This window comes from Urocitellus parryii, chromosome X (assembly GCF_045843805.1).
Source record: "Urocitellus parryii isolate mUroPar1 chromosome X, mUroPar1.hap1, whole genome shotgun sequence".
Taxonomy (NCBI): domain Eukaryota; kingdom Metazoa; phylum Chordata; class Mammalia; order Rodentia; family Sciuridae; genus Urocitellus; species Urocitellus parryii.
Genome location: NC_135547.1, coordinates 14,249,493 through 14,273,678, shown reverse-complemented (window position 1 = coordinate 14,273,678; position 24,186 = coordinate 14,249,493). Strand labels below are relative to the sequence as shown.

The window sequence follows — 24,186 nt, the reverse complement described above, 5'->3', positions numbered from 1 at the left end:
GTATGAAAGGCCATGATTCGGGGATGGGAAGTGGCCTAATGTGCCTGAGTCAAAGGAGGTTTTGAGAGGAAAGGGGACCAGGAAAAAATCTGCATGGAGGTATAATGTATAAAACAGTGTGACAAAAGATAGGGCAGTGAGTTATGGGCCTAAACTTGTACTTGTGGAAGTAAAGGGTACCTTATGGGCATTTTCATTCCATTCCACCAAAACAAGTATTCCTGCCATTACTACTATAATTACGACAAATAGCCCCATAGTTGCAAATGTCATCATTTTGAGCATTTACTAGGTGACAGGTTCTGTTTGGTGATACACACTGTTCCATGAGTTAATATGCGTTGATTCATTTGATGCTCAAAAAAACCATGCCATGTCTATATCATTATAACCATTTAAGAAAATCATAACATTTCACTAATGGATTAGTTTGATACAGGGGATAGTTGAAACATGAGAGTGAAGCTATAACTCATTTTCCTGTATTTCCTATCCTTGCCAATTAGCACCAAAAGGCATCTAGTCTCTCAGGCTCGTTTCCCTGAGTATATTTGTATTTTGAAAGACAGCACAGCCAGTGAAGTGAGAAGGAAGAAGCTAGCAATATAACAGAGGGAGGACTGATTGAGATCAAGGTCACTGAAGGGTGGAGAAGAGGGAAATCCATTGTACATGAGGAGAGAGAAGAGGATTTACATTGCAAAGAAAAAGACATTTTCCTGGATATGAGGAATGGAATAAAGGGTGTAGTTATGTTTGTAGATGCAGAAGAGAGAAGCTGAGAGAGTGTATCCCAACTTTTTTCCTGCAAAGTTGAGAGTCCATCTGCTGAGTAGGCTTCAGCTGAAGCAGAAGGGAGCTCACTGGCAGGGGATTGAGATATCTGCCATGGAAGATGAAAAAGGAATACAACAAGATACATGTCTGACCTGATGGCTTCAGTGGCAAGACTGGATGCTAAATAAACTTGCCCTACTCACCTATTATAAAAGACCAATAGGAAGAATACTTGTTTTATTGTGTCTTTGAGTGTAAATCACCTAAAAATTAGAGCCTGAATGAGTATAGCAATTTTTATTCAAAAGTGACCTAACAGAAGTAAACAAAAATACACACACACACACACACACACACACACACACAAATTCAATTTGTCAGAGTACTTCTAGAAAATATCAACTTATCTTCATGACCTAACAGTGAACCTATGAAATAATGTCAATTGCTTGCATTTCTGGTGTACATTATATGCTAATCAGAAGATTGTTACATGTGCCCTTTCTTAAATATTTGGCTGTGCTTTTTCCCCCCAAGAACTTAGTAATATAATTCTTCTGTAGAGTGCTCGCCTAGAACATGTCAGCACCACACACATTTATATATATATATATATATATATATATATATATATATATATATATATATATATGAGGCAACTGAAGATGCATAATAAAAGCAACCTTTTATTTGTGGTGATAAAATGCATATGTTAAGAGGAGCTGTGTCAATGATCTTGGTCATAAATAGAAGTTTTGTGGAATTCTGCCTATATTTCTTCTAAGCACATCCACAGAAGCTAGAGTAACATTTGGTCTTTAAAGAAAAGGAATTGGGTGTGGTTAGGGTTTCTGTGTTAAAAAAAAAAAAAAGTCCCTAACACATATTCACACATTCTTTCCTTCACTTAGTTGTAGTTTTATGGCCCCTAAGGAAAAGGAACAATGTCTTCCAGCTTCAGTAAGTAGACTATTACATCTTGCTGCAAGGGAATTATATGCTGTACTCTCTTTGTGCTTAAGAACAATATATGTACTCAAACATTTTCTCCTTTGGGAATTTCCTCCACTAAATACAATTCTTATGCATATAGAACTATTAGCCACAGAACTTGGGGAAAACATTCCCTTGAGGGATGTCTCTAGGCCTACTGAATGAGACCTAGGAAGGCTGGACCCTCAGTTCACTCATTTTCCTTTCCTCTACCTTTTAGTGTAACATCGTGAGTGTGAGTAATCCATGAGCAGGTGTGACTGCTTCAATGGTCACAAGTTGCTCACTGGGGTAATAGTCACACAATGGTTAAAAAGCATACTATCTAGAGGGCTAGGGTTGTGGCTCAGTGGTAGAGTGCTCGCCTAGAACATGTGAGGCACTGGGTTTGATTCTCAGCACTACATAAAAATAAACAAAATAAAGGTATTGTGTCCATCTACAACTAAAAAAGATTTTTTAAAAAAGCATACTATCTGGAGTCCAGCAGTTCTGGATTCAAATCCTAGCTCCATAATTTCCTAATTAGGTGATCTTGGACAAGTAAATTCAAATTCATTATCTAAGTCTCCATCTTCTCATCTTGAAATAGGGGACAAATAATAAAAATAAGCTCACAATATTATTGTTAGGATTACAAAAGGTAATGTGTGTAAATTCCTAGCAGGGGACCTGGAACACAGTGGTGCTCACTAATGTGCAACTGAATAAAAATAACAGTTATTTCTCTTCCCTTTGCTTCAAAGGGAAAAATAACTTTTTCATTTTCTACCTTTCCAAACCCCTGTGACAAGCATGCCAACCCTCTCAAACTAAACTGCTATGGTTGACAACGTGACCTGTGGACTGATTGTCCAGGTTTGAGTCCCTGTTCTTCTAATGATAAGTTGTGTGATTTCAGACAAGATACTCTTCTAAGCCTCAGTTTTCTCATCTTCAAAAATGGGAGTTAAGTGAAACAAAATATGTCAAGTACAGTGATTAGCATATAATGTACACCAGAAATGCAAGCAATTGACATTATTTCATAGGTTCACTGTTAGTTCATGAAGATAAGTCGATATTTTCTAGAGGTACTCTGACAAATTGAATTGTAAGCTTCCCACCCACAGTGTGTAAAGTCTTTTACTTGTTTCCAAGGTGTCAGCCAAACTTGTATCGGGATGGGTTTTTGTTTATCTTCCTAAACAGAGAGCTTCTAATTCCTTAGGCAATAAAGAAAGTTTGGCTATACTGGGCAACATTTAAGGACTTCTAGAACCCTAACTGTTCTTACAATGTTGGCAAGCACATTTATGGAAATAACATCTGACAAAAAATTTTGATTGAAAAGTGATCCATCCTTTCAGTCACAGCCAGCTCAGCTTTTTGATTTATATAGATACTTTCCAGAAGATTGTTACATGTGCCCTTTCTTAAATATTTGGCTGTGCTCTTTCCCCCCAAGAACTTAGTAATATAATTCTTCTGTTCTAGGATGTCATGCCAATGCATTAGGTGCTCTACAGAATGAGTTTGCTATTTCTAGAAACCTCTGAACTCTTTTAGGCTAAATGAATGCCATCAGACAATGAATCTCTACAATACACTAATGGAACCAAGGGCCTAAGAGTTGGCACACCCCTTAAATGCCTCACTGGTCATTTATAATGTTCAAACAAAATCTATACAGAACAAATCCAAAGAATGATACCATTCCACAGGAATACAAAACATAAAGACACAAGCCTAAAGTACATGTTTCTTAAAAGACTTAAATGGTGATATTTGACCAAAAAAAATATTCCAGTCATGAAAGCCTCTTCATGATCTGCCAACTATGCAGAAACAAAAAATCAGATTGAAAGAACGCTGCTAAGGGATAGAATCAAACCACATAGCCCAAGGCAGCTCTCCCTTACTTTATCTAATAAAGTGGTTTGATCTTAGAAAGTTACATATAAATCAATGCTTATTTAAATACACTTTGGAATGGCTTTACAAAGCAATCTTGCAGTGCATCCATTAGTAAAATGAATAATCACTCCCATTTACCTCTTTTATAAATTCAAATGCTCAAATAGCAATACTTAAAGTGAGATTTACTTAAGACTCAAGAGACCATAGCTCAATAGTTATACCTTAAGCAACTCATTTTCCAAGATGGACCCATGGAACTATGCTGGCACACTAGTATACCAATGCACAGTAAAATGAAAGAAAAGCCAAAAAAGCTGGTGACATGACAAACCTAGTATAGGGGGGCACATATGGCACCTAGCCCTCTCTATAGAAGATTACACTCCTTATTCCATTGGCTGCACTGCTACTTATCAAAGGAAAAGTGAGTGAGTTACTGGTGCCAGTTGCAATGCAGAAAGAATTTGTGGACAAGGTAGAAAATGGTAACAAGAACCAACAAATCTCTAATGAACAGATGGGTATAATCTATGGTCCTCATAGCTTGATAACAGTATTTGCAACTTCACAGCCCCTGAGTATTGAAGGACTTCCCTGTAGGGGAAAGAGTAAAAGAATGTTAAGAGTTCTGAATATAGAAAGGAAGTCAGCAAGAACAGAAGAGCTTTCATGGTGAGGGGCAGAACTTTGTAATTGAAAAAAAAAATCATAGACATAAAATAAATAACATAGGACTCTTCACAGTCTTTAAATATTTTATTGTTTAGTGTAAAACTCCAGGGCACAGATATTACAAGCAGCTGTTCCTCCAACAGCTTTTACTCATGGGACCCTTCCTGGGGGGAACATTTCATTCTGGAAACATATTAGGAAATGCTGCACTAAAGACCATTTAAATAATAATAGAATGACTAGCATTTATTAAATGCCAGGGACAGAATGTGTGAAACTGAGAAATCAGTCTAAAAGCAAAGTTTAAGATAGGTTCCAGTGGGAGGCAGTGGTGCACTCTTGTAATCCCAGAGATTTAGGAGGCTGAGACAGGAGGATCATGAGTTCAAAGCCAGCATCAGCAACTTAGCAAGATCCTAAACAACTTAGTGAGACCTTGTCTCAAAATAAACTATATAAAGGTCTGGGAATGTGACTCAGTGGTTAAGTGCCCCTGGTTCAATCACTACTCCCCGACTCCTCAAAAAAAAAAAAAAAAATAGGTCCTAGTGAGTAGTTTGGGAAAGAAGGTAAAATTAGCAAGGACTCTGAAAGTCCATTTTTACATAGCAATGACTGGGTAGGCTTAAGGATGGCGTGATGAGAATGGATTCCTTCAGAGCTGAATGATCATAATCTTTCATAACAACAACAATAATACATTCTCCTCTATTCAACGCTATGTTTCATGCCTACGCTCAGTCAACCCTCAAGACAACATCTTATATTTGATCCTATTATTGTCTCATTTCCCCCTTATTGCCCCCAATCACCCAGCTGGTAAGTGTCAGAGGAGGTTTGTTCAGCAACTAGTTCTGTATTTGCCATTCCACTAGACTTCTCATGAAAAAAATTAAAAAAAAATATTCTGAAGGTCATTCACAGTATCATATACAATGTATCATGATATAGTTAATTGCATTCACCAGAAGGTACTAGGAGAAAATGATATATATGGATAGATTCACACAGCTTAGAAATAAAAATACAGAAAAATACTTTTAACCCAAAGTAGACTACAGAAAAATTCTACGAGGAGGCTAATTGCCTTGATAAAATAATGAATCTATTGTTCACTCAGAATTTTAAAAATTCCATTAAGGAAAAACAGCACTCAAGAGACAGACTTTATTGTGGAACACATTTAGTGTAAAGTGACTTACTAGTAAGACAAACGTGCCCTTAACAAGGATGTGGAACACACAGCATTTTCCAGTTCTAAAAAGTATTCTTTGGGGCATTAAGAGGTAACAGAGGGTTCTGTTTACTTGGTGAGTCCCCTGCCTGCTATCTAAAGCAGCAAGCAGCATGTGGATTTGATTGAGAAGTTTGTATTGTTATCTTCCATATGCCAGGAAGATACCAATGGACCTGCATTCTAAGGTGAAAAAAAGAAACTCTTTAATTTAAGGCAGGTAGTGGTAAGACCTAAGCTGGAAGGCCTTAGCCAAGTGCTGGGAAATTGAGATTAAGGGTCTGATTGCAAGAGCATCTCAGAATTGGAATGTTAGGAGTTGACGTGGGAAGGCTGAGGCAAAGGCTGGATTTGAGAAGGCTTTTAAGAGTTTTGAACCTGACCAAGTAACAGGGATGTGCTATGTTTCCCACACTAAAAGAGAAAAACTTCATGTTAAAAAGTCCAGGTATGAAGACATTCAATAAATCGTGCTTTCTATTTATGGACCAACAGGTTTGAATGCATATGTATGCAGACACCATCTTTATAGTTCACAACAGCTTCAACAATACAGCATTTTGTGTGTCTAATATAACTATTACTCTAGAATAAAATATTTTGTAAATAGAGAATATAAATTTAGTCACATCTTAAACAACAGTTGAAGACACCAACCTAGGTGACACTCCAGATGGAAAAGCCATCTAGTTTAGATTACTTACAGTTGCAAGTCACACTGTATTTTTTAATGCCTACTGGATTCCCTAGTCTAAGTTCTTTGAGCCTCAGTTTCCTCATGTATGAATTTGGAATAAAATACCTATGTTAGTAGACTTCTATATGTATTAGAGAAGTTTGAGGAAATATCTGGTCCAGGTTAGATTTTCAAAGAAATAGTGGTTATAATGATTGCTCCTCCAAATCCAAAAACCAGATGCTGGGGACAGAGTTGAGGGAGATAGAAATCTGCCTTTATGTGATATTCCACTGAAGTTTTCAGTTTCCCTTCCAACTGAAATATCACTTTTATTTTCTTAACTATTCATTAAACTTCTCCAACTTCCAAACAATCAGGATTCAGAATAATAAAAAAATAACAGGGATTATGAACTGTGCTGTTCATAGAGATACGGGGGCTGATTCTCTGGAAGGACAAGAAGCTACCACCTAACAGAAATCTGGGTAATCCAGGAAACTACATGTCTTTTGTTCGTGTCTACTGCTTATCTGGGAACAGTTTACACATGGGAAGGATGTGAACTGTTATTCACTTTCAAATAGAAATAGGCAAACATGGAAGTAGGTGGATGGTTAAGATTCAGTGTGCACAAGTACCCCTACCTCCATGTATTTCTCCACAGGGGAGATTAATGAAAATGGTTTCCAGAAGAAAGGGAAAAAGATAAGTTAGCACATACCTAGCTTCTCTCAGAATAGTGCCTCTCCATACCTGACTGTCCCTGTGTATCTGGAAGAAAAGGAAGGGGCTGTAGGTAGGAAAGCATAAATGCCAAGAGAGCACCAAGATGGTGGCTGGTGAATTGAAGAATGATGTGAAATTTGATGTCTATGATTCTGAATCAGCGACAGACATGTGAAGTCTAAGGGTTGGGGTGCTGGTCTACCAGTAAGCATTCTCTCTCAGTCCCAGCTTCTAATCTTCTGCCAGCGAGGAGGGAATCCTCCTTACTCCAAAGTATTTCTTCACAAAATGACACAGAACACAAAGCAGGGGGTTCTTCCCATCAGGATCATAACATCATTAGTTTCTTGACATCAAGGTTGGAGGCACTAAAAGAAAGAGTTAAAGGGTCATCAGGTAAGACATGCTTTCATAATCCTCCTCAAGGTAAATTCTGGGAGTCTAATTTGATCATATTAACTAATCTGAAATGAAGACAGTCAGGTTCTCAGAAAATAATACTTTTCCTTTTCTCATAGCCACACTAGGCCCAGGCTTTACTCTTCTGCAAGCCAGTCAAGAATCAAGATCACAAGTTTTGATAAGAATATGGCCCATAGCCATCAAGTCCTCCTGCTTAATAAAGATAGCAAAAACATGAAAATTTTATGAGTCTTATTTCCAAACTGGTTGAATATAAATTTGTTAGGAAACAAATTAACAAATTGAGTCTTATTTTGTACCATTTTGATATATATGAAACAAGATAAATTAGTACCCATTCAATCCTTTTTTGTTCAGTTTTGTTGTTTTTCATTTTATAGATAAGGACATGAAGACCCATGGAAGGAACAGACCTTATTCAAAGTGACTTAAGTCACTGAAGGCACTTTACTGTAATAAAGAAATAAAATCAAAGCTAAAAAACAGGAACCAGATAAACCACAACTACTTTTGAAAAAAAATAAAGCAAAACACACTAAATTAGCTGAGAGGTAAATTTAATTCTGGTCTTTGATAGTCCTTTGGAGTATTAATTTTCTCTGAACTTTGATAGGTTTAATTCCTGTATGTCCCTCAAAATATGCAAAACTTCACAAAATTCATTTTTTCCTGATAATCTTATGCTTATTGGCAGTGCAAAGGAACCAAGAAGATGCAAAGACAAGTGATGGCTTATTATTTTGGATTGTTTTAAGAATAAATAATCTGTGCAAAGCAATTAGTCCAGTTCTTTGCACTACTATAGGGACCCTATATTAGTTGAGTCTGAATGATCTAAGATTCTGTATTTTGAATTCTATATGAAAACATGGAAAAATTGAAGAATACCTTCACCTTTGCTCATTATCAACTCTGCTGAAGAAAAAATGAATTGAGCAGAAGTCTTCTAAAAGGACTACAACAAAAAGACCTTCATGAATAAGGTTAAACATGAGCCTGGCCATGACACAAACTGACTTACATTATTTTTCACATGTGAGAGCTTTACTTTAAACTCTTAGAAGGAGGGATTCTGGCTGGGCATGGTGGCACATGCCAATAATCCCAGCAGCTGGGGAGGGCAAGACAGGAGGATCTCAAGTTCAAAGCCAGCCTCAGCAACTTGGTAAGATCCTGTCTCAAAATAAAAAATAAAAAGGGTATAGTGCCTTTTTAAAATTAATTAAATATTTCTGATAAAAGGAAAAAATAAATAAAAAGGGCTAGGGACATGGCCCAGTGGTTAATCACCCCTGTGGTCAATCCCCAGTTAACAACAACAACAACAACAACAACACCCCACAAAACAAAAACAAAAAAACAGTGTGACTCTGTCTTGTGTCTCCAGATCTCCTATAATAGACACAAGGAAGAAACCAAGTTGGTACTCACTGTGGAATGCTAATTTAACCTGATTTCCTCCATTTTCTTATATTAAATCTTCACTTTAAGCTCTATTGGGAAGTTTTATAAATAGCTTCGAGGTTTTGAAGGGACAGGGGAAGGACTGTCAGGAGAAAGGCCGAATTTGGATGATGTTGAAACTATTACTATATTAGCTATCCCAAGGAAGAAGAACATTGCTGGTGATTAAACAGAAGCATTTTTACTGACTCAAACAATTTTCAGAAAATATCTATTTTGTTGGCATACTTATTACATAGTCCAGGGTTCTTAACAAGGCATTTTTTCTTCTTGTGGAATAATTCCAATGTCGGAAGATATTTTTGATTGCTACAACAAAGGAGTGATACTGATATCTAGTGGGTAGAGGCCAGGGATAGTACTCAATGTGTCCTACAATGTACAGAGAGGACATCACCTGACAAAAAAGAAAGATCTAACCCCAAAAGCCAACAGCACCCAGATTGACATATACCAATAGTCCAGCATGGGACCTAGAAATACTAAATGAAGGACAGACAAATATATAAACTAATTTTTACAGAAAGAAAGAAGCCTTAGCAAATATCCTCACTGGGATTTATGTCTCACATGTGCATCCCAGGTTAAGTTGGTATAATTATTTTAACCCAAGGTTATTCATTATCAAGTATTAGAATGTGTTGGTTGATTTGTCCAAATCTTTTATATAGAAAAAAATTAGGCACCATTGGATAAAGATGACAAATCGCAAATCTCTGGAGTACTCTAGGGGCATTGGTTGGCTTCCAGTGTTCCCTGTGTCCATTCCTTGTCCCACCTCCCAGCAGGATAAGCCCAAAGGTCAATTTCTTTGTTAAATCTGACCTTCTTCCTTCTACCCACTGAGATCTTTCTCCTTCCTCGTAAAAGCCCTTTCTCAAGGCTAGCAGACAGGTGAGAAAATAATGACAGGATACCAAAGAGCTTCACAGGTTGCAGGAATATATAGTCTCCTTGATTTACTTACATGTACCACTACTGAAACCCCAAACTACATTTAATGTTCAAGATGCTGTCTCAGTACAGAGTCAAATGAGATAAAGTCGGGAAAGGAAGTATCACTGGGTATGCTAAGAAAAAAACCACTGAATGTCATTAAGGGTAGGTACATAAGTGCTGTATTTATTATGGTGACATTTGCCTGTTTTAAGAAAAAGGTGTTCAGGGGAAAAAGTATAGAGTGGCTCTAGCCTCTGGAATAAATTGAGAAATGCAGAGTAGTTTAATGTAGTCTGAATAGAGAGGTGATTCAAATACCAGACTTCTTTCAGAAAGAAATATTCCCCCAAATACTCTCCCTTATACTATGAAAAGTGAATCAATTGAATTTTTTTTTATTTTCTCAGACTAAAGACACAAGCCTCTTTACCCACTTGAGGCCACTAAGGAAGAATTATTTGACCTTGGATTAGAGGACAACCCATACAGAAAACTTTCATCCAGTTCTGCATGGGAAGCTTTCCTTGGATCCAAATTCACAAATTCCAGATTAAAACTCAGCTCATTATATGGACTCTATATAATCCTGTCAACTCAACAGTTCTTTACCACAAAACTGTGTATTTGTTTCTTTTAAACACTAGTTTTTGGATTCAGCAAGAAACCTTTGCTGCTAGATAAAGAATCGATTTCCACAGGCTAGCAAGAGTGCACGTTTGTAAAGTTGGCAACAAAACAAAACAAAACAAAAAAAAAAAACTTGCTTTATTGGAAACTCATGTAACATCATCCTTGATTGCAGCATATTAATATAGCTCCAAAAAATATGTCAATTTAAAAAATTTAATTCCCAGCACTCCAGTATTTTTACGCTACTGAAAAAAAATATTAAGTGAGCTTAACTATATTAAAAAGGACAAACAACAAAACAATAAATTGGTCTTGGCAAGGACTTACACTTTAGATGCACTATGAGAAGAAAAATCAATGACATCTTTATGAAGACCTATTTTCATTAGCAGTCAGACGGTATGTGTTTCCCTGTAACTCTATCAAGGATTCTGAGCCAACCCATTTTGATTATTTCTGCCACTTATTCACCAAAATGTGAGAGATGGAGAGACTTCTGTTCTATATTACAATGAATTGTACCACAAAGCCTAGATGGTAAAAGGAATATAGGAAAGACTTATATTAAATTAGCATTTCCTCATTGCATTTAGCTCTTCTTATCTACCTGTCCTTCCTGAAGCCCAGTCCTTCCTTAGCTTCCTTAGCACCTCACTTTCCTGGTTTTCCTTCTTTCACTTCTGAGCTAGTTTCTCTACCAACTCTATCTCACTAGGTGTCTCCTCTGCTCTCAGTTTTTTTTTAAATGTATTCTTTGATGTTCTAATCTGTAGACAAAGTATAGCTGTACATACTTAAGGGGTACAAGTAATGATATGGATTTTTCAAACAATGTGAGAGATCAAATCAAGTCAACCAACTTTTCCATCATTTCAAACATTTGATATCATCCATAATAAGAACATTCAAGATCCATTTCCCTAGAAACATGGAAATGTACTGTACCCAAATATTAGCTCTATTCATTATGCTGTATAAGATACCTCAAGAAAAAGGAAAGAAAATATATTCTTCCTGTCTGAGGCTTTATGTCCTTTGGTACTGGGGATCCAATTCAGAGGCATTTTAACACTGAGCCACATTCTCAGCCCTTTAAATTTTTTTTTTTTTTTTTTTTTTTTTTTTTAGAGAAAGGGTCTCACTAAGTCGTTTAGGCCCTTTCTAAATTGTTGCGGCTGGCCTGGAACTTGCAAACCTCTTGAGTTGGTGGGATTACAGGTGTGCACCACTGCACCACTGTGCTTGGCCCCTTTGATTATTATTTCTCCATTCCCCACTGTGGCCTCTGGTAACCACCATTCTATTCTCTGCTTCTATGAGTTCAATTACTTTAGATTGAACATATAAATGAAAAATATGCAGTATTTTTCTTTGGTGTTTAGCTTATTTCAGTTCATATAATGTTCTGCAATTCCATCCCTGTTGTTGCAGATGTCAGAATGTCTTTCTTTTTTTAAAGGCTGAAAAGGACCCCACTGCATGTGCATACATGCACTCATATGTACCATTGTCTGTTTCCATTCATCTGATGATGAATATTTGTGAATATTGTGAATAGTGGTTGAGTAAAAATGGGCATGTAGACAACTCTTCAGCATACTGATTTCAAAGCTTTTGGTCAAATCCGCAAAAGGTACTGACAAAAAAGCAAAAATTGACAAACGGGATTATATCAAAGTAAGAAATCTTTTGCACATAAAAGGAAATAGTGTGAAGAGACAACCTATAGACTGGCCAAAAATATATGCAAGCCACATATCTGAAAAGGTATTAATTTCCAAAATATCTAAGGAATTCAAACAACTCTATAGAAAGAAAACAAATAATTCTAATAAGAAATGGGCATCTGAATACACTACTCAGATGAAGAAAGATACATGAAAAAAGTTCTCAACATTACTACTCATTAGGGAGATGCAAATTAAAACCAAAATGTGATATAATCAAAAGATATCAAGAGCTGGCCAGGATGTGGAGTAAAGGAAACATTGGTCCACCCATGGTGGAAATGTACATTAGGACAACCATCATGGAAAACTTTATGGTGATTCATAATAAAACTAAAAATTTTATTATCATATGATGTAATATTCTTACTTCTGGGAATTTACCTGAAAGATTTAGAATCATTATGTCAAAGAGTTATCTTTCCTCTCAGTTTTAATACTGGCCACAGACTGATAAATCTTAACTACCTATTGCCAGCCTAAAACTCATTTCTGAGCCATTTGAAGTCAAGTTCATGTAGTGCCTGACACACAGAAAAGTTGCTCAGTAAGTGTTGCATGAACAAATCAATTAATGACACAGAAAAAGGATTTACTCGACTTGAATAAAAGAAAAATGGAGGAGGTCTGAGTTGTCATATACAAACCCATCCTAGAACCATCAGCACCACCCTAGCTTATCAGCTAATCAAATACATGTGATGGAGTCCAAGTGAGATCAGCAGCACCATCTTGCCAACTACAGCCTATGAGAAAGTGGTTTTGAATGTAAACAAGCTAATAAGAGATGAGTATGAAGTTTGTCTTTCCTGCCAGTCTTAAATTCCTTCTAGAGAGTAGAGTTGCTATCTATCTTGACATGAAGCTCCTAGTCTCAAGCATGATGGATCACTGTGCAAGACAGTCAGTAAATATCTATTGACAAATATATCCAAATTCTGCTAATGGTGATTAGAAACAGTCACTTGCTGCCAGGAATTAGGGCAAATGGTCCATTGAACTCAGAATATCCAAATTTGTTATACAAGTAAATTATTTGTAATGATAAATATTTCTTGAGTACTTCTTGTTGCCAGACACAAATATGTTTAGTAAAGTTCTATTCAGAAGGAATGAAATAAAGTCTATAATGTTTAAATTAAGTCCACACTGGGAAGGGAAACAGAAGTCTTTTAAATCACTAGTGTCTGTTTCCAAAGCAAAAACTCCACTAGAAAAAGAGTTCTCAAAGTATTCTACTTTGCTTTGGGGAGCTTTTTTTCCTTCTTCAAGCAAATGTTCTGGGTATATTTAACAAATTATCCACTAAGTGAACAGCTAACCATGCATGTTGATTAGAGATTAACTGAATCAGTTCATGAATCTTCTAACCCATATGCAAAACACCTTCTTTGAGAAGAGTCAAGAGAGTTCAGAAGAAAAAAATCAGTGATGAAGGAAGAAGTGGAAAAAGTAACTGGCTAGCAGTTTCTATAATCCCCACTTTTTGAAATGACTTCTGTCCTTGTTGCATGAAACAAATCAGATTTTGTTCAGAGCCTGAGGCAACCTGCTAGACAAATATTCTTACTGTATGAATGAATGGTTTGCTTGGATCCACAGTGTCCTATTGACAGATGGGATTAGCCTGGGCTTTGCTGGATTGGATGGATACTAATAAAGGACAACAGTGGAGGAACCCTGTGAGCTCCACAACTTCTCTGCTTGTGTTTTATTTCCATAATTAACTATTATGAATACTGGTGTGTGTCTCTGTGTTTGTTCAGACCCTCTTTGAATGGAGATCAGCAAACACAGAGGGGTACTTTCCCCTTCCCTGTGTTTTTGTATTTATTTTGTTTTGTTTTTTAAATACTTAAAATAACTTTTAAATAACTAACTAACTAAATATAGTTAGTTAGTTAATGTGGTGCTGAGAATTGAACCCAGTGCCTCATACATGTTATGCAGATGCTCTACCATTGAGCCACACCCCTAGTCCTTGTCCCTGTGTTTTGTGTTTTGCAATGGAGCAGAATCAACTTTGTCACCATAGGGGCAATGGAAAGACTCTAACAGAAGTCAACCAAGACAGCTCCTGACCCATTGAGGTCCTTAGTGAAGGCACAGTTCACAATGTCCTGCACAGAATACATCTGCATCTGATTCAGGGAAAGTTACCTATGCTTATACAGAGAGAGACAGAAGGAGTGAATAACCCTAATATGGATATGTTGGTCCCTAAAATCTCCATGTGTTTGTAGACAAACTATCCTAAAAGGGGTGCTGCTCCTCTTATTGCACACGACCCCTGTAATCCAGGTTGGCATGAAAATCCAGAGCAAGAATAAAAACTCTTGAGCTCTCACTAGGGGTACCAAATCCAGATGACCTTAAAACAGGCCTTCTCTACCTGTGTGGACCCTACCCAAAAATATTACAGCTCCAGAACTCTACCTTACCCTTCCCCCTTTTGGGACAATGAAGCTCATGGCAGAATCTGCAAAGCCAGCTTTAAAGTCTAGTGGTTCCATGAGGTAAACTATGGGATTGAAGCATTCCTCTATTTAGCAAGCATTGCAGCAAACAGGATCCCAGATGTTCATATAGGGAACAATGTAGAAGGGCATGGGACACATCTCGGGGATGCTTCTTTATTTAACCCCTTGCCTATCACTTTTGCCACCATTTGAACCAGGATGAGGGAAATATACAAAGGAAATCCTCTATTGGGTACACTAAGTAATTCTCCTGGAAAGTTTCAAAGAATTCTATGATTTTCTTCTTAGTACCTCTGGCATTGATAAGATGGGGTTGAGTTCTTGTGTTTTGTGACTGAAAGGTTCAGGGTATAGGAGGAGCTGAGGCAGCACAGTATGGTGGAAAAGATCAGACTTGGGAGCTAAATAATCTAAGCTTCAACTTCCAATTAAGACACTGATTAGCTGTATGACTCTGAATGAGTTATGTCACAGCTCTACACTCCAGCTTCACCATCATGCCTTTCAAGATTGCTGACACCTACCTCATGGGGTGGCTGGGAAGATTATCAATAATAAGCCTAAAAGAGCTGACACATAAAAGATGCTAAAAGTTGGTAGTTGAGCATCTACTCAAAGCACAGTTCACAATGTTCTGTACAGAACACATCATGAAAATTCCCAGGACCTCTTTCTTCATACTTCTGGAGGGAAGTTGACCATTATATTCAATCCCACTTTGTGTCAAAGTCACAAAGAACAATATCTGGACAGTGATCCAACTGAGTTTGGCAGGACTTTCTCCTCATGTGCCTTAAGTTACTTCTATGTAATGAAGGTTTTGTCACACAGGAACTTAGGGCATCAGGTAATATTATGTGAGACAAGTTTGGAAGTGGAAGGTCAACTGGCCTGAGGTGATCAAGAACTACCTGTAGCTGAGAAGCTTACGCCAGTACAGGGAGCGAATCCCATCTTGGAATGCTATATATTGTAAATCATTTTGCCCAAGTCAAATTTGATTAATATTTCCCTGAAACATTCTAAAATCACATATGACTGTTTCTCTTCTCTCCTAAAAGCAAGCTACCTTTTTATTATTCTTCTGACAGCAGGCAAAATGTCTAGCCATCTCTGGTTATAGGCAATGTGTCTCATCAAAATGATACTGTCATCACTAGATGGGAGCTCCTTCTAGGGCCACCCTATATATGACACACATTCTCCTATTAACAGAAAGACCACAGACTCTGGATTGACACAAGTTTCATTTGAGTATTTGCTCTATCATTTACCAGCCAGGTGACCTTGGGCAAGTTATTTCACTTATCTGAGTCTCAATTTCCTCATTGATCAAATGGAGAAGAGAAAACATCTGCCTGCCTCCAAGGATTTCCCTGAGAATTAAGGCAATGTTGGGTAAACCTGGTCCACATACTGAGTTCCAGATAACTCAATTATTATTTTCTTTTGTTCCTAATTACCATAGGCCAGAGAACAGTGTTCCCACAAGTTATGAAAGAGAGTCTGTTGTGATTAGCCCCATCTCTAGGTGATATCTAATTCAATGGGGCTCAGGAAGCCTGCAGGGCAAGTCTGAACACTTCCATCAGTGGTGGTGATTTTATTGAACTAAGAAAAAAATTAAGCTATAGAATTGGCTTTTTAATAATTTGGATGACATTTCCTCATTTCTATTATTATAGGTGGAGAGAAACATCACCTAACTTAAAGAAAGGACAGAAGGCAAGTGATATGTTTATGTCTTTAATCCAGGAACAGTTCTGTCACGTTCAAATTGATTTAATTATCCACTCATTAATCTACTATTTCTTTGTGTGCCAGATAAATCATCAGCTCCTTGAGGATAAGGGCCACTGTATTTACTCCTTTTGATCACTGCACCCCACCTGAACCTAGGCCCAGAGAATGAGCAAGCAGTCCTGAGTTCCTACTGTTTGCAACAACACCTTCCTTCTACAAAGCTGAGGATGGAGTGTTGACAGTCTTTCATTCCTTTAAACATTAAGACACTTTTTGTAAATAAAATCATATGTATGCATGTACGGAAGAAGAAGAGGAAAACTGAGCATTGAGAGAAACCATGAAAGGTAAAGGGCATGGGCATTAGAAGCCAGAAAAGTGAAATTCAAATCATGTCCTGCCCATTTATTGTAGACATTCTTAGGCTTTCTGTATCTTTATTCATCTGTTCAGTGGTGGCAGAAGTTCCTATCTGACAGGGTTTTGATGCTCCTGCCTTCAGGGACTTCAGTGTTTTCCCTCTATGGAGACATGACCCAGTTGAAGGTGATTTCTTCCCTTCCCCACTGGAAGGCCTGGACTTGGAGCCAAAGTTGTTTGTTGTTTTCAAACTTGACATGCCTGAAGTTTGTCTTGGAACTGTTTTGAGAACATATATCTTAAAATAGCTGAGTCTCCTAAGTAGACATCTGCTAGCACCTGGGTAGAAGTGGACATGTGACTTTCATGTGATAGAGTGTGGATATTGGCTGTGAGGCAAGACAAGGGTAAGTGTTGATAAATGCAGGATGTAACATCTCGTTTGACACGTTCCCATGGGCATTATTCAAGCTGCTTATTCAGTTCATGGAGAATACTACAGAGGATAACAAATGAATACCTGAATCAGAGTAATTTAGAATGCTAGGAATGATTAATAAATGGATAGAAATTAAAGCCTCCCAATTAGGTCAAAGTCAATGTTCACATGCATCCTGCTGTAATGATGTGATGCAGAGGTAGCTGATGATGTCTATGTGATAAAGGGGCAATGCTTCAATAATGAGTCAAGCTCTGCCATGTCACTAGAATAGTAGCAATCAAGTAATGAAGCCACAGTATTTTTCTAACATATCAAAATATCCTTTTTATCCTTCTTTATCTTCTTTAAGTGCACTCACACATAGGTCCCGAGAAACTCTTCCACTTACATTTGCAAGCTGCACTAGAGTCTGAGAGCAGATCCAGTGTGACAAGGATTGCTTGCAAGAAAGGATGTTGGTCACAAGGTGGCAGATTACCACGCTACTATAGAGAAGCCTGATTATTTTTTGAAAAGCTCAGAATGACACAGAGGCAAGAAAACTTCAGAAAGGGGTGTTCTTGCAGTGGGAAAGATGGCTACCTTATATGGCCACGAGTTCTAAAGGTTATATAAATGCTGCCTGTCCAGCTGTGCCCTCTAATCATGGGGCACCACTTGAAAAGGCTCAAGCAATCAACGTGATAAGATTTTGGAAATGACAGCTGACATCAAGCAACAGGCACAATGCCAAGGTAGTTATTTTCTAAGGCACTGGTTCCAACTCTGTTAGCACATTTGAATCACCTTGGAAGATTTTTTTAAAGTGCCCATGTTGAGCCTCCACCATGAGAGATTTTGGAGATTTTCTGTTGATTTTGGTCTGGTCTGAGGCTTAGGCATCAACATTATTTAAACAGTCCTCAGGTGATTCCAATGTGAAGACAAGATTGAGGATCACTAATCTAAAGCACTTATTACTCAGATATGGTCCAAAAACCCAGGGCTGGTCTGGGAACTATGTCACTAAATATATATATATATATATATATATATATATATATATATATATATATATTTAAATTTAGTTCAGTTGACATTAGTTTTCACAACAAGAGAGAAATACTTTATTGATGAAGGAAGCAGTATGTTATTAACATTTTGGCATAAGCTCCTTATGTAGTCATGAACTGGAAACAAACCATTTTAGATCCAGAACTGATCCATGGACTACACTTTGAGTAGCATGTAGTAGGTGGGAGTCAGAGAGAAGGGGAAGGAATAGCAAAGCATTTTCAAAAGTGTGATACTTGTCAAAACCCAGCTCTGATGAGAATACACTGCTCAGTGGAGCCAGCACAGCCTTCCAAAATATATACTTGTGGGATGTTAATTGGTATAAGGAGCAAGAAAGTTCCAGTAGCTAGAAGATGTTGTTTAACAATGAGCTGCCTGAAGTAAGACAGCTTTCTCATCTGCAAGACTCCTCAAAACCTTAAATATGCTCATATGCATCATGACTCTCTAGGGATGGTACATAGTTTGGGAAACATATTTGATTGTAGAATCTGTCTTTTCCTGAATATATCTTATACAATCATTGTGTCATGAAACATAACTAGAAAACAATGATCTGATGCTTATTTAAGAATCTGAGACAAAGAATACAGTTAATTTATGTATTCTACTTGATCAGGCAAGGAGTTGTAAACAAAAGGGAGTGGTAAACAAAAGATGGGATGGATGTTGAAGTAGCTGCAACAGCAAATTCTTATGCATTTCCTTAGTAAAGGAAAACTGCCTTGTTGGCCCTGACTTAGGGAATCAATTTTTATGGATGAAGAACACAGTCTAGCTGTTCACACTATGCTAAGTCAGAAGGTTAGATTTTGCCTTATCAATCAGCTGTGCAAAGAGGAAGAAAAAAAAAACACTAAGGGCAGTTGCTGAGACATCAAAGCCCAGGGGCATGTTGGCCACATGATCTAGAAAGTAATAGTTTTGAAAGGGGCAGCACCCACAAGGATGGGAAATTCCCAGATTTTTTACAGGTAACATACTGCAATTGTGATTTATATCAAAATTACCACTGCACAGGATTCTTCATTCAGTAGACCTTTCAGAGCAGTTTCCCAGAATGACATCAAATCAAACATAAACTCCTGAAACAGGTCATTAGCACTGGATTCACACAGCAAAAATATTTACTCCTAATATTATGAAGGGAAACCTGGAGAAGAAATTTATCAGAAAAGATTACTTTGTCTCAAGAAAAATTCACCACCATGATGGGAACACCTAAGTGCAAAAGAGATGGGAGGCCTGCTACTTTAAGAAGTAAATCATATTTTCCAAGAACAAATGATTATTAGTTTGTACTGTAAAAGCCAGCCTGGAAACTGAATTGAGATGCATATATTCAATAAGAGAATAATAAATGCCCATCCTGTCCTGAAATTGAATCATGGGCTCCTAAGTATACTTCCTGGATTAGATTATGAGTTTTCCAGAGTGCAGAAGCTACCCCCAAATATGACTTAATTTCATGTTTGCTGCCATAAGGAGGGGAAATAGAAGGGAACTGAGAACATGTGCCATTTCCGGTTTCCTAATGTTATTAGGACATAACAAATTGTGTTCTAAGAAATAATTGATATGCAACTGAAGAGAAGCATTTTTGAACACTCTGTGGAGAGAGGATGGGTTTTACTGGTTGCTAAATCAACAGGGCCTCCAGATTTCTCCATTTTATTTGGACTAATATTTTTATTGGAGGGGACTCTGCAATTAAGCTGTCATTTGTTTCAATGAATAAAGAAACCTTTCTGGTGTTGTTCTGCCATCTTTCAGGTCATGAATCAAAGGCAGGGTGAATTGCAATCAAGTCATAGTTACTTTGCAATAAAACAGTTTGGAATAAAGTGCTTTTATCTTTTCATAGATACTCAAACAGATGGGCCCATATTTTCCTAACAGAATAGGGATATTTCCTCAGGTCTCATCCTCAAAGTGACAGATATGGAACTCAGTTTTATTTTTCCTAAAAGGCATCTCAGGTGTCAAGTATCAGAGATTGTTACCTAATTCCAGTTTAGTGACAAAAGGATTTAATAACAGTAGTTTAGATTTGTCACACTGCCTATTAATTCAAATTGATACTGACCTACTTTTCAAAAGAAAAATTAGTATTAAAATGAGAAAGGCACTACAACAGGAGACAACGAAGTTTGAAAAAAATGAAGATGAAAAGAACATTTTCATCAGCATGCCCTATAATATTTCTCTATGGTTTTCTGATCTTATCATTTTGGCAATACTGATATTCATGGTGATATATGCTCTTTCTGGGATTAAAAAAACTAAGGCATTATCAGAGTATCATCATTGTGATAGTCAAAACTATATCCCCTTAGCATTTAGCACAGAATTGTGCTTTCTCTTGGTTGGTAAAGCCTACGGCACTTTATCACAGTCTCAAGTATATAGTCTCTTCTCCTCCAACAAAAGCCACTATGGTTGGATACCTCTCCATATAAAAAGGTTATGGATGACCCCAGCCCAGGGAGATGTATGTGTATATGTCATTTGAGAACAGGCTATAGGAAAGAGACCAATGCCTGATTAAAAGATGGTGACAAATCACTGAGCTTGGTAATATTTTCTTCCATCACATTAATTCCTTCCAATTTACTATTGTAATCAGAATTTTCAATCCTAAAAGCAAACACCGGGAATACATGATTTATTTGTCTCTGTAGATTTTCAACACCATCTACTTGTAAGCTTGTGTCTCATGGTGTGATTCTTTTAACAATCTTCAAACATCAGAAAAAGCCCATTGAGTGCCATTTTAGAATAAGGAGCTGTGCTGATAATAGATTGGTTTCCAGGAGTTAGTCTAATCAGTGATTTCATTTGGCACACATGGCATAGAAAAAAAAAGAAACAAAGCTATGAAGATTATACTTTCTCTTGCCAAAAGGCTCCTGGAATAGTGAGAAAAAAATTTTGGTAACGATCTTCCCTCTCCATGCAGCTTTCTTATAACAAAGGATGTTGCTGGTACCAGGCCAAGTTAGACTCTCAGATATTTGTATGTACTTCTTCAGCCAAATCCCAGTACTCATATAAGTACTCACTAATATCATAAGTGGTTTTTATGGAAATAATCACATCACTGAAAATCACAAGTATTTGGAACAGATTAAAATTTGTTTTCAAATAAACTGTTCATAAATAGAAACTAGTGTTTGGCAAAGTATAATTCGGCCTTAGTGAAAAACCAGTGATATATTTCATTCCATCTATGTACTTACATGGATTCTGGAGGGCCTGGACATGACCCCAAAAAATGCCTTAAAAAGACAACTATGAAGCATTTTAATGAAGTTATCTGTGCCAAACCTTACTTTGTCATAAACTTTGGAAATAACATGGCCCTTACAAACCACTGTTATCCAAAATAAACGCTAAAATGTTATCTATACTAATACAAAACATTTTGATTTTGTCAATTCAGTAAGGGAAAGCAAATTAATTCCAGCCTTATCATAAAACACATAGACCTTTTTGACCTGTTAATCATTTCTAAAACGTATGCCAGTCAAACTTTCATTTTCTCCCAGATGTAAATAAATGTTTCATTTTTCACTTCAGGGTTTCTGAATAGACACCACCTCGTTAGAAGAGGTAATACTGGCAGGTTAGCATTGCACAAACCAAACAATGGATGGCTTAACCATTGCCTACTCTTGCTGTGAAATTGGTAGGCATCCACAGTCAGTGTCAATTAAGATCTCATGCTTTGGCTCAGAGACCAAGAGATGGAGTATCTACTCAAAGTGCTTCACATAGGAACAAATGTTTCACTGTATGCACATAGTTTAGATCTAAGATACTATCCATTTATAATAAGAAAGTCTTTTATTCCTATTAATGACAACAAAATGTTACAGCAACTTTGAAAGAGAACTGAAGACTATACCTTATAGCATTTAAAAACCATCTTGCAAAAATCTTCAAGGTTGCCTGAATGGCTACTGAACCCTTCCAAACCCACAGTTACTTCACCTCCTGGAAATGACAAGATTCAGTATGCTACGGGAAGTAAGTGTGTTAATTTCTCAGCATTATTTCCTTATTTACCCAATGTCTGTTCCACAGCACATTTTCTTTTGCCCCGTCTAAGGTCTTCTGCATCCTGTTCATCTGCACAGAGATCAAGCATTTTCATTTGTAGGTCTGGGTTTACCATTAACTTCCAGGCTCTTGTTTAAAGGAGTACAGTCCAATTTAAGCAGTATTAGCATGTCACCCCAGAAAAATTCTAATTAATCTAATTTGATTTACAAACAATTCAGAAGAATAAGAAGGGAAATACTAGCTCCAATACCCCAGAGGACATGGAAGGAGATCATAGCCAAGGGACATCTTCAATCTGAAAGAAGACAATGCCCATCAAAGTATACGAATAAAAAGATGACAGCCACACTCAATATTATGGCAGTCATTCAATATATGGATGAAATGACAGATGAAAAACTGCCCAAACCTTATAGAGGAGAATTTAACTGCTACCTGCTCTCTAAAGAATACTTCATATTAGAAAACATTCACAACAGGATTCACAATACACTCCAGGTGGTACTTAAAAATTAACAGATCCTGTCAAAAGTGCATGCAATAAAAAGGTGGGGTCTTAAATTTAGTTTTTCAACTTTTCTTTAATCCAAAATATTATTGAAATAATTTGAAGTTTCTAACCAATTTCTTGACTGAATTTATTCAGTGGCTTCTTAAATGGCTTATTTTTCTTACCCAAAGCAAATTTTGCTTTTCAGGCTAATTTGCAAGTACAAAACAGTATTTCTATGTGTGTATACATGCATATATAATTTGAGAGTGAAGAAAGCAGAAAATAATGGAATGCATTATATATAGTAAAGTAATTGCCACTGGTCAAAAATTTTTGTTTCAGTAAAGTTGAAATCAAGTTAGTATCTTCTCTACTAAACCACCAATATGTTGATTTTACTCACTGTAGTGGGTCACCATTTCCACCTGCAGATGAATAATTGTTGACATCAGAACTCACACTCAAAGTGGATAGGTTATGTACCAAAAGTAGGGGAAAATAAATCCAAAGGCTCTACTCTATTGCTGAAATAGAATTAAACATAGACACATATAGGCTTTTCATTTTCTGCCAATGAACACTTAAAACTCTATTTGAAAGAAAGGAGAAATTTGAAATGTCAAATTTTGCTTCTCAAACCATGGACTGGAGTTCACATGTAGTAATTTCCTCACATATCAAACTTCCAACCAAACCAGGTGGCAGTGTTTTCCAGATGAGAAAGACAGTGATAGTGAGGATTCTCACAATGTTGCAAAGGGGCAACAAATAGAAACAAAGTCACTTTCAGGAAACATAGAAGAACCATTTATGCATATGTGTACATAAAATACCAAAGAACAGATGAATTTTGTCAGTTTCAGTGTTATTCACTGGAAAACTACAATAGTGTTTCATATGAGGGAAAGATGAGCTGTTATATAATAAGAATTTAAATAGCAAACACATTATAATGATCAAATGTCATCTTTGAAGTTGAAACGTACACAGATGCAATAAAAGAGTACATTTTATTTGTACATTATCAATTCTTTTTTGTAATATTGGGGATTAAACCCAGGGCCTCACATGTGCCAGACAAGCACTCTGCCACTGAGCCACATCCCCAGTCCTACCATATTTTATTTGTAATATGAAAAATAGTCCTATCTGATAGGTGCAAAAATGTTGGAACAAATGAATGAATATCTTCTGGTCAGGCAAGTTACGTCAGAGAGAGTTTTGTCACAAGGATTAGAAGGAATACCTTATTAATCTGAGTTTAAGTAACAGCAAGCAGAGTTGTCCAAACCTGTACTTGAGCTGAAAAGAAGAACAAACTACTCATACTCTCCTGCAGGCATGCATTCACTATGGCAAAGTGCAACTGGACGTGCATTACATG

The 24,186-nt window shown here is 37.0% G+C and overlaps 1 protein-coding gene across 5 annotated transcripts in view; it reads right to left on the bottom strand.

Annotated features, from left to right (window-relative positions):
* The window catches only part of Fgf13 (fibroblast growth factor 13), a 522,252-nt gene that overhangs the window by 173,057 nt on the left and 325,009 nt on the right, over positions 1-24,186 (bottom strand). The gene's annotated exons all lie outside the window — the stretch shown is intronic.